General features: G+C 37.7%; 1 protein-coding gene across 3 annotated transcripts in view; it reads left to right on the top strand.

Annotated features, from left to right (window-relative positions):
• The first annotated feature begins 3647 nt into the window (after positions 1–3647).
• The window catches only part of LOC6037067 (insulin receptor substrate 1), a 407646-nt gene continuing 399100 nt past the window's right edge, over positions 3648–12193 (top strand). The window contains exons 1-2 of one of the 3 annotated variants that reach the window (XM_038252358.1): positions 3648–3972; positions 4940–5144. The gene's annotated coding sequence lies outside the window, so the exon portion shown is untranslated. Of the gene's footprint in view, positions 4248–4936; positions 5145–12193 lie in introns of all 3 variants that reach the window. The other 2 variants (XM_038252360.1, XM_038252359.1) reach the window with 2 other exon arrangements.

Genomic DNA, 12193 nt, shown 5'->3' with positions numbered 1-12193 from the left:
AATATTGTTTTAAGTTATAGGGGCCTAAACAAGGCATCCCTTGACCGAATTTAGGATGATGCTAAATCGGGTACAAGAGTTAAAAACTTTTGGATAATATATGTAATTGTGAAAGTTTCTGCTCTTTTCAACGAAAATATTTTCATATTAATTTTAAAGTTGACTCAATATTTGAAAATGTCAGAAATAAAAGTTTCAGCTAACAATTCTCAATCGGATCAATCGGAAAACGCACTGGACACACAATCCAGTGATCGCTGGTTCAAATCCCGCGGCGGGCACCCAAAAATTCTTCGTGTTTTCGTGTACCGTCATCAGGGGTGTCATTGGTTCTGAGGAGTGAGATTGAATCATACAAATTTCAGCAAAAAAAAAACCGATGGTAAAATCGCATGAAAACATTTGTATGATTCAATCTCACTCTACACTACACTACTGGGACGGGACGGCTGGAAAGAGTTTTCTTTTTGAGTGTTTACGTTTGTATTCTTCTTCTGTTTCTTGCAAGAAAATTCGTGTTCGAATACAAATTTCAAGCAATCTGTGATTCAGATAGCTTGACAATTCAAATTTTCTTGATGATGTTTTTCAACTCAGTGCTCAAGCATGCAGATGACTTTTTCTTTGGTTGAAATGATGTTTAGTTTTACCTCGCAAATTTTTTTTCATTTGGCTGTTAAAATTTGCGGTTGGACGTGAGTGGAGTTTATGTTCCATTGTTTTACTGTAGATCCGTTCATAAGGAGCTGCCGGATACAAATCACTAGAAATGGTTGGCAAATCAAAGATGACTCGAGGTCACACTCGAGGTAATTGATACGATACGATCACTTACTTCAATCTAAAAAAAATCCTGTAAGTAATTAAATGGGAGGGAAGATTTTTTCTTATATCCACTCCTGTCGTTGTCCCGTTACGCAAAGAAAGTAAATAAATCTTTCCCAGTTTCCCAAAGAGGAGCACACTTGAAGAGTGTAGGCTAGTATGCTGATCGGAAGGAAAGGGGTCAAGAAACAGGTTTACGAAAAGCAGAACAAAGGAGAGGGAGCAATTTCTTGGGGCTTTTCTTCACCCTATCTGACTTGCTTGCGCTGCCGCTGCTGCCCGTTTGATTTTTTTCTTGACCGGTTCCTTCCGATGTGCGTACCTTACATATCGGGGAAGGCATTTACAAAGCGAATTCAGCAGCAATTTTTACTCAACTAATGTTGTTAGTGAAAAAGTTAACATTCCATAGGTCGCACGCCATAAGGTGTCAGAATCGGAAGAAATGGCCGGCAAACATTCAAATTTGTACCAATTCATTCACTTCAAAGAGTAAAAAGTTTGGTAATCAATTTGTGGCAACGTGTTGAAATGAAAATGTGCGAAAAAATCAAATAGGCTAAACTGTGGCCATTTTTTTCGTATGCTTTTTAAATCAAGTTCTACGATGTTGTTACGTCACGCCACATTTTAAATTCACGGGAAGCAAGGCTGTATATCAAAGGTACTCGTCATCTTGCTTTGCATTAGTGTGAGTGCATGACTCCGTGCCACTAAAACCAAAACAATAACAAAAGAACAATGGGCCGTGCCAGGAAAACCAAAACATAAACAATGTCAGTGTCAGTGGAGTGAGAGAGTCAGAGATAGCGATTTTGACAACCGCTCTACTACACACTCAATCGCGAGTACCTTAGGTAGAAAGCCATGCACGGGAAGCACAGGTTTAATATTGTTCAATCTAGATGACATTTGAATGTAACGCGCAAAAAAAAAAATAATAGTAGTTTTAAATGGACGAAAGAATCTTTAGTTTATGAAATGTATTGTTTTTTAAAATGAAAATGCAGATAGTTCAACATTCGGTGTACGATAGAAATAAATTCCTTTCAATTGAAAATATTTTAATCAATCTATTAATTCAATTTACAATTATTTGTGAAATTGAATTAAAATTTATTTTTTTTCAACTCAAATTACAATACTTCTCATTTTCTCCACATAAGAAAGGACTGGTTTAGGTTGACAGAAGCGGCCATGTTGAAAGTGGTTTAGTTTGACAATAGGTTTTTTTTCTCTTTGTTTATCCCATCCCAGCTACACAACAGCTGTAAACATAAACAAAGTAGAAGGCTATGCTCAAGCTCAAGCGTGACATATTTTTTGCTGCTGAAGTGACTTGTTTTGAAACATTTTGGATCAGTTGATGTTTAAGTTTTTGCTAAAAAAATTATGTGCTTTGCGTTTTTTTTGTTCGCAGACTAAACGATGGGCGGCCAAAACGGGCCTTTTTAGTGACGAAAAATTGTATCAGAGTGGGTGGAATTTTGTGAATAAGAAGAGCAACCGAATGGAATTTCCAAGATTATGTATCTTTGAAGCGTAGTCATAAAAGCGGAAGAAGATTATTCAATTTTATTTGGTACACACAAAGAAAGAATACTCTAAATTTAAAAAGATCGTTCGTTGGATTAAAAGTTTGCGTTGGTGAATATTCGCAGAAAGTTCAAACTTTTCAATTTAAAAGTTGGAAAGTTTTTGATACTTGCATGCATTTTTCGAACAAAATAGTTGTATCGGTAAAAGTATTTTACTCACGATTTTACTTTTAACTGAAAAAGAAATCTTTTATGGCAAGAATACACAACATTTAACACTACTACTCTAATTTCAGAAAAAAATGTGCTTGATTTTTAGATTACTTTTTTTATTGTATTTAACGCTTCTGCCCAAGGTAGCTAACATTTCTGGAGTTTTTTTTTGAAAAGGTCCAATAAACCAAATTTTCAGTTTTTGCTTTTTGGGTGTTTTTTAATACCCCTGACTCAAGGCGGGTTCAAAAACACCCAAAAAGCAAAAATTGAAAATTTGGTTTATTGGACCTTTTCAAAAAAAAAACTCCAGATTTAAATAAGTGCCATAAACAAAGGTTTTGCGTGAGACATAGCGCTTATTTGAATGTTTGCGATGAATTATGCCTATCTCGATTTCAACAATCTTCTTAAGATTTGTTGAATTCTAGTACCTCAAAAGCTCGACGTCATCGTTTTTTTTTATTCCTGACAAAATAAATTATAGATCGATTACAATACTTGCCACTTCTTGGTATCATTTTGCGAACAGTAAATTGGTTCTGCTTTGACAGTTCTAAATTGAGGCCGCTTTGCGAACCACTATTCTGCACCCAGCTCAAAACGCATGGTTTGTACACCGACACCGACGTAACACTCCATGTAAAAAATCTGCTGAAATGTGTCCCAGCACGACTCACCCCAATTACTTCCTTGGAATCACCCCTTGCCGATAAAAATATATTTCGCAACACTGCTCGACCCATTGTTTGCAAACAAAACGTAGTTTATGAATGAATCAGCTGATTTGTGTTTACAAACAAAATAGAATCAGTGTTGCCTTGCTAATACATTTTTCGAAAAACCGTTTGACAGCTCACCGGACTTACCGGAGGGGTGATGCAAAGAAGGGTCATCTTTTTTACTTGAGTGTTACGTCGGTGTATTTAATGTTAAAATTCAATCTAATTGTCTGTGACCAACGCAAAAAAAAAATCACTCCAGCATAGACACAAACCATTTTGGTTCTCGGTTTGACCGCCTGGTAGCGCGCACGCGTGGGCAAGCCGCAACAAAAAAAATGACGTTTCTGGGTGCAAAGTCAAGATGGACGCATTTAACTCGTCGTCGTAGAACTCGGTACTGCTCGACGGATTTATCAAAACACATGGTTCCCGGGGTCACTTCCGGCTCCAGTTGGCCACCTTCCGGTTCGTTTGCGGTCACCGCCGGCGGTCGCGGTGCGGTTCGCGCGTTTCGCGGTGATTTTCTGTGAATTTGGGTGCGATTTGTGCTTGTTTTTGCGTGATTGGCGCATTTTTCCGAAAAAAAAATCGAGGAAAGCAAAGAAAATAAAAAAAAAGTTGAGTGTGAAAAACAAGAGAAGAGTGAGGGGTTTTGGTTGAAGTAAAAAAAGGTGAAATTTGTTTTGATTGTTTGTTGGCCGTGCCATTGTTAGTGGCCAGATTATTGTTTTCCATTGGATAGTGTGGATTGCGAAACGACGTCGACGTCGATGGTGACGGAACGGGTTTGTTTTGATTTTGCCCTCTTGGAAGCAGGGAGGAAGAAAAAAATATGGGTGGCCTGGTTTGTGGCAATGTTTTGAATTCGAGGAGCAAGCTGTCAGCAGTGTAGAAGCAGTGCGATTGGCAATGTTTTTGTTATTGCGCAAAATGTTGTAAAACTTGAGTAAGTTACTTATGTATTTATTTATTTATCTGAAAATAAAACAGTTAAAAATTAATGACAACTTTTGGGAACAACATCAATCAGTATTATACTTATTTTATATTAATAAATAAAATTGTCTAGTAGGGCTCAAAACATTATATAAAATAAATAATAAAAAAATCAACACATGATGTTACCAACACTATTCAAAATTATTGTAATTCCAATAAAAAAAATCTAATAGGAATCCGAATATTTTGTTATGCTTTTCCATAAGAGCTGGGTACCGACTTACTTAGAAATGTATAACAAACAAATGTAGAAAAGAAATTAAATTTCTTTTCTCAAAACTATACGTGCTGGATTTTTTGTGCATCCGAAAAATATTGATTTAGTACGTTTTTTTCAAATGTATCATCTTAATCAGAAAATTGACGAACGCACAACGTGCCGAACATACAAAAAAACACATTTCTAATAGCCTCCTAATGGACTCTAATTAAGATTAAAAAAAATACATTTTCCTTGTAAAACGATAAAATTAGTCGCCACCCTGTGCAGCCTCCTCCATGCGTAGTACCATTCTGCAAGCTTCAAAACAAGCCCTTCGCCGTCGTCGTTGTCGTCGTTTGCCGTTGCCGCCCAAGTCGGTGTTGTTGTTTTCGTTCCGGGAAATGAATGGCTATTTTTGTTTTGATCCAATCTAGCAGCAGCAGCAAGCAGCACAAAAAGAGGCAACCACGTTTGTTCGTGTGTGTGTGTGATTGTGTGCTACCCTGTGTTTGTGGAATTGTGGCCAAGTCCGAGCCTTGTGAATTGGGACGTCCTCGGCGGAGGACCTCCATGGGGTAGTGACTGTGTGGGAAAAGAAACTGTCCATCTGGATTTAGCAAAAAAAAAGAGAACTTTGAAAAGGTAAGTTCGAGCTTTATCCCTCTAAAGAAGACAGCGAAACCAAAACTTTTATGTAATCAAACGCGCGTCCACACGCGTTATCTCATGCTTAGGCCCGTCAAAAATAAAGAAAAAAAAGCATCACTAAAAGACGACGGCCGAAAAAGAGCCTTGTAATTGCGTTTCTGGGAAAATCGTAAAATTTGGAGTGGCCTCAACCCAGCGAGCGAGGGAAAAGCTGTTCAAGATCGAGCCCCAGAATGGAGTCGAAAGCGAAGCTCGAAGAGAAAAAGCCCACCACAACACGCAACGTGCAGCCGAAATACGGAGTTGAACGAGGAAATGGACCATTTGGACTGATTTGGAATTTATGAGAGAATTTTGGGCTTTTCTTTTGGTTGCTCGAAGTGGAGCAGAAAAGTGCGTGGTTTTTCGGTTGGATTTTGTTTTACTAATACTAATTTGTGACAATATTTTACTGAATTTCATGTTTCAACTTTGAAATTCAAGCAAATGTATGTTATATTGCCACGGGTCCCCCACAGACCGTTATTATAAATAAAAAATTTCCACCCAAACCAATGATTGGACATGGTTTCTGGGACCATTCTGCACCTCTGGGCCGAGTTTCAAAATATTTGCCGGCAGAAATTTCGAATACGGTCAGTTTTAGTGTTTCGAGTAGAAATTAAGGGGAAATCACATGTAAAATGCGTCGGAAAAGATCAAAGTTTCAATGTTTTAATTCCAAAACATTACTGGTCATGGTTTTAAATTGTATTAACATGTAGCAGAATGATATAAAAACGATTTACAGCACTGACTTAGCCGGATTAAGCCGAAGTTAAGTGACTTAAGTATATTATTTACAAGTTTACACCTTAATATTAAAAAAAAAACTCCTACATCAAGAAATTTAAAGGATAAGGATAACTAGATAGCACAAAAATAACTTAAAATGGGGTGACTTTGAGCCAAGGGGTGACATTGTACCAATAAATGCATTAGGATTGCTTTGATAAGCTTGAATTTTTATGTTAATTTATTTATTTGTAGACGGATTAATTTGGGCTATTTATGTTCCCACAAAGCAATTTGATGATATTGCTACGCAAATCTGCTTATTCTGTTTGAATAAAGCCTGTTGATTTAAAATTTAATTAATTAAAATAAATTTAAAATCTCCTGGAATCCTCCAAATTTGAAAATTATGCTCACATTTTTCAGTTCTGAATCAATTTCTTCTGAAATCAAATAAAACAATCAAAATATTAGGAAACAAACTTTTGACGTGGCAAGCTTGTGACATAGCAATTAGAATAAACTTGTTCTTTTTTGTTTTAAATCGTTTACAAATTTCAAACTTACGAATGAAATCCGGAGACAACTCCAGCTACCATTTAGCTCTTAGCAAAAGTTGAATGGCACAACTTCCCACAGGATTAATATTTCAAACCAACCAATTATTTTTCAACATTGCAGTTATCGTCATAAAATAAAAATAAATAAAATAAAATAACTTTTCGTAATTGGATAAAATAATGTTGATACACTCATAGTTAGGATTCAATAAAACATATTATTGATCATCAAGAACGTTCACTAATAATGTATTCATCAAAACATATCCCGCCCGGGTCCCGCCCGTGTGGATCAATCGGACCGCGCACTGGACTCACAATCCAGAGGTCGCCGGTTCGAATCCCGCGGCGGGCGCTCTAAAATTCTTTGTGTAAATATGGGTATTCGGCGCCGTCGCTCCGTGCCATACTTTCATACACTTAGGAGCCCAGGGCGGCGAAGTCCTTGTAGATAAAAGGAAGACACTAGTGGTTGGTACTAGCAATGGTGGCCGACAGCTATAAAGTCAACTTCGTTTTTCAAAACATATCCTACTTCTGGCCAATGTGAAACTAAAGCTTTATCTATTTTATCTATTTTTTAGTGTTTCGTACTTATTGAACTTTTTATGGCAGAGGACAACATAATCTAAGAACAAAATATTTGCAACGATTATACTTTGCAATTCAAGCTTATCGAGCTTGGTGTTAAGCTATCTGGCTATTATAAAATCGTATAATTTGGTACAATGTCACCCCTTGGCTCAAAGTCACCCCATTTTAAGTTATTTTGTGCTATCTAGTTATCCTTATCCTTTAAATTCCTTGATGTAGGAGTTTTTTTTTAATATTAAGATGTAAACTTGTAAATAATATACTTAAGTCACTTAACTTCGGCTTAATCCGGCTAAGTCAGTGCTGTAAATCGTTTTTATATCATTCTGCTACATGTTAATGCAATTTAAAACCATGACCAGTAATGTTTTGGAATTAAAACATTGAAACTTTGATCTTTTCCGACGCATTTTACATGTGATTTCCCCTTAATTTCTACTCGAAACACTAAAACTGACCGTATTCGAAATTTCTGCCGGCAAATATTTTGAAACTCGGCCCAGAGGTGCAGAATGGTCCCAGGAACCATGTCCAGTCATTGGTTTGGGTGGAAATTTTTTATTTATAATAACGGTCTGTGGGGGACCCGTGATTGCGCAATGTTATTATTTTTATTGCTGGTGGCTTCGCAGCATTTGTGTGGGCCTTAGCCAGCTCGCCCAGAAAGTGGACTAGTTTGCCCAGCGAAGAAGTGCTTCGCAACACTCAGAGGAAACTGTTCTTGTGAGCGGTCGAGAAAGGTGGAGAAATGGTTTTATTTTTTTTTAATAATTCAAATTGAGCATGTGCATAAGAGCATGAGAGACCACTCACTGAAAAGAAAAAAAATACCATGATTGCTAAAACTAGATCAGTTGCGGCGCCCGCCATGTCAGTTTGTAGATCTCGATTTTAAGGGACAGGAATGTTAGTAAGCACAGGTTGCTACTAGGATAGCTGCTTTACGCTGTGATTACATCCCACAAGTGCCAGTAAACCAAAATTCACTTATTTTTAACCTAAAATTAAGCTTTACATAACTTAAACATAAAAACAAAGCACCATTAAAAAAATGCTAAAAAATGGCTACCATAACTTTGATAGCCGGGGTGTGACTTAGATAGGTTTGAGGTTTTTTCGCCAGATGTCGAGTACAAACTAAAATTCTGAAAAACTAAAATTCTGAAAATTTTAAAAAAGTTAGTTAACTATGATTATGCGTACGTTTTTAATATTCTCAAAGTGTCATGATTTTCTCCATGAAAATGAATTTGAATCGGGAAACGCTATGCATTTTCGAATTCTTTGAACAATTTTCTTTTAGAAGATGGTTTAATAAATTTGTAAATACACCCAACTGGCGGTCGCATGATTGTGATGCATGGCGGCATGAAAGTATATCAGAATCTGCATGAAAACTGTCCTCATGCATTTTTTGCGATATAGGGGTATGACATTTTTGCCCGTTACCGACAATTATCGACATTACCGACGGCTTTTTGGTTGTATTTCACAAAAAAACACTTAGCAGAACGAGAATTGAACCACCAACTTCTTAGTTATTGATCCGACACGCTACCACCGCGCCATGGATACTTGATGAAAAGTGAGTGAAAGAGCACCAACATATGCTTCTCTTTGGAGTGTTGCTCGGGGACGGGCCAGCATTATATGTGTTGGTGAGAACTGCAGATCGCTGACATGTTTACAGGCGGGCAAAAATGATCTACGGGCTTGCTGCAAAAAATGTTATAAAATGTGACATTTTCTGTAGCAAATCCAATGTTGCAGATTTTGAGATATATTTTTCCTTTGGGTGTAACAAAAAAAAAAAAAAAGATTCTTGCTTCGAATTCAGTTTAAAATGCAATATGAACAAAATTATAAACAAATCTAGTTTCAACGAATTTCAGGCCAAATTCTGACTTTTTAGCAATTTACCTAAAATTTATGTGCTTATAAACTTTGTTAATGCATAAACAAATAACATGCCATGGTCAGTTACTCCAGTTGTTTTGCATTCATTATAATGGAAAAAAAAGTATTGTGAATACTTAAAATTTGTAAAACTAATGCATTAGTTTTTAAAATATTTAGTATTTATAATACTATTTTTTTTTTCCATAAATAAAACTTTATGCAGTACTGCTGAGACCGTTGCAAATATTTTTCAAAGTTTATGTCGCCCTCCATCAAAATCTCGCGAGAAAAAATAGGGGAAATAAACCCTTTCTAATCAAACACCTATCTTCGTCATATAAAGAGTTTAATGCTCGATTAAAGCTAAAAAAAAAACTATTTAGGATATAAACTTACCAGCAACGGTACCGCCTCGAGTAAGCACGCAAGTTTATGCCATTTACTGACCAAAAAGATTTTGCGAGACCATTTCTCATCATTTTGGTGGCACACACATCCACACGCAAGATGAGAGGATAACTGCTTAACAAAAGTCGCCATCAATATCTTTTCACTTGCGCTAACGATTTCAAAGCGCTTAAGATATAAAATTGCTTCCAACTACCGGCAACATGTTCTTTTGCACATTAGTTAGTCATTCACTTGAAAAATAATCCCGAAACATGTAAAAAATTAGCAAGCGCCATCCAAAAAACAAACGCGCTAAGTCTTTTGACGTTTAAATTTTGACTACCCATTCCAATCGAAGGCTGAAGAAAACCGAGCGAGAAGCGATGGTAAATAAAGGATAAAGACGCTGCTGGTGCAGCGCCTGTTGGAGTGAGCTAGTGATACCGTGAGAGTTCGCTTCAAATTTCATCAATTTTGGCAGCACGAAGCAGACCCAAAAGAGTGCTGGAAAAAAAAGAACTAAGCTGAAAATAGAAAAATGGGCGTGGCCCAATGCACTCGACTGATTAGAATGCATTTGGGATTTTTTTTTAAATGCTTGTGAAAGAAAAAAACAAAACTTTTAATAAGTGTGAAATTAAACAGAAATGTTCACAAAAAGTTGCTCTATTCGTTGGTGTACTTGGTTTTAGAAAATTTCAAGGAACACTCCAGATTATCCAGCATCATTCAAACACGACCGCTTATTAGGCTTAAAATGGGTATTTTACAAGTGTAAAATGCATTTCAAAACACTTTTTACATTCAAATATTAATACCATGTCTTGCAATATCAACTTATGCATTTGTTTATTGCTCCACTCCCCTAAACTTTGGTTAGGATCCAGGGACATAAACTTCGACAAATATTTGCAGCGAGCTTATTGAAATTTTACAAAAAAATAATATATTTTAAATTAAAAGCTTAATGTAAGATTTTTTCTGATTTTCACAGAATGATTTGCATTTTATTTTGCAGTTGAGCCACTACTATTTTTTTTACTACCAATAAATTTCTGGAAATACATTTGTTTCAGGTCAGTGGTCCGAAAATTCAAAATTTACAAAAAAAAAGTCTTTTTAAAAGTGCCTTAGGCTGGCACAAATTTTATTAAAATTTGTTGTCATCCCCCTCCCTCAAAGTTGGACCGAAAAATCAGGGGGCAAAAAAATATTTTTTCAAAAAAAATCAAAATTTTAATGGAAACACAAGTGCAAACAGCTGAAATCAATTTAAAATGCATTTCCCTGCGCTTAGAATTATTTTAAGCATGATTGGGTTAATTAAAAAATATTTATTTTTTTTTGAATATTTTTGATTTTTAGTATCGCAACAAGTTATTTTTGCGCTAAAATTATTGTTTTCGTCAAATCATACTTTTTTTTGTAAACTAATGATTGCAAAACAACTGAACTAGTATAAAATACATTTTAAAACACTGTTTAGGCTGTTGCAAATATTTTTCAAAGTTTATGTCGCCCCAAAAAAGCAAAAAATCGCTCTAAAAAATCAGGGGGCAAAAAAATATTTTTTTCAAAAAAACTTAAATTTTTTGAAGGAAACAGATATGAGTTCGATTTGCGATGCCTTTCTGCCGGGTCGCAGGATTTTTCGCGGTCGTCGTCGGTGTGTTTTTCGTTTTTTTTTCGCGTGCGTGTGTTTGTGTGAAGGTGCGGCTGGCTCTGGTTGTCTCGCTGACAGTTGAGCCAGTTCGATTTGCGATGCCTTTCTGCCGGGTCGCAGGATTTTTCGCGGTCGTCGTCGGTGTGTTTTTCGTTTTTTTCGCGTGCGTGTGTTTGTGTGAAGGTGCGGCTGGCTCTGGTTGTCTCGCTGACAGTTGAGCCAGTTCGATTTGCGATGCCTTTCTGCCGGGTCGCAGGATTTTTCGCGGTCGTCGTCGGTGTGTTTTTCGTTTTTTTCGCGTGCGTGTGTTTGTGTGAAGGTGCGGCTGGCTCTGGTTGTCTCGCTGACAGTTGAGCCAGTTCGATTTGCGATGCCTTTCTGCCGGGTCGCAGGATTTTTCGCGGTCGTCGTCGGTGTGTTTTTCGTTTTTTTTTTCGCGTGCGTGTGTTTGTGTGAAGGTGCGGCTGGCTCTGGTTGTCTCGCTGACAGTTGAGCCAGTTCGATTTGCGATGCCTTTCTGCCGGGTCGCAGGATTTTTCGCGGTCGTCGTCGGTGTGTTTTTCGTTTTTTTTTTCGCGTGCGTGTGTTTGTGTGAAGGTGCGGCTGGCTCTGGTTGTCTCGCTGACAGTTGAGCCAGTTCGATTTGCGATGCCTTTCTGCCGGGTCGCAGGATTTTTCGCGGTCGTCGTCGGTGTGTTTTTCGTTTTTTTTTTCGCGTGCGTGTGTTTGTGTGAAGGTGCGGCTGGCTCTGGTTGTCTCGCTGACAGTTGAGCCAGTTCGATTTGCGATGCCTTTCTGCCGGGTCGCAGGATTTTTCGCGGTCGTCGTCGGTGTGTTTTTCGTTTTTTTCGCGTGCGTGTGTTTGTGTGAAGGTGCGGCTGGCTCTGGTTGTCTCGCTGACAGTTGAGCCAGTTCGATTTGCGATGCCTTTCTGCCGGGTCGCAGGATTTTTCGCGGACGTCGTCGGTGTGTTTTTCGTTTTTTTTCGCGTGCGTGTGTTTGTGTGAAGGTGCGGCTGGCTCTGGATGTCTCGCTGACAGTTGAGCCAGTTCGATTTGCGATGCCTTTCTGCCGGTACGCAGGATTTTTCGCAGTCGTCGTCGGTGTGTTTTACGTTTTTTTCGCGGGTCGCAAGATTTTTCGCGTTCGTCGTTGGTGTGCAA

Source organism: Culex quinquefasciatus, chromosome 2 (genome assembly GCF_015732765.1).
Source record: "Culex quinquefasciatus strain JHB chromosome 2, VPISU_Cqui_1.0_pri_paternal, whole genome shotgun sequence".
NCBI classification, from domain to species: Eukaryota; Metazoa; Arthropoda; class Insecta; order Diptera; family Culicidae; genus Culex; species Culex quinquefasciatus.
Note: the sequence above shows the minus strand (reverse complement) of the source record. Positions and strands in the feature narration are given on the sequence as shown.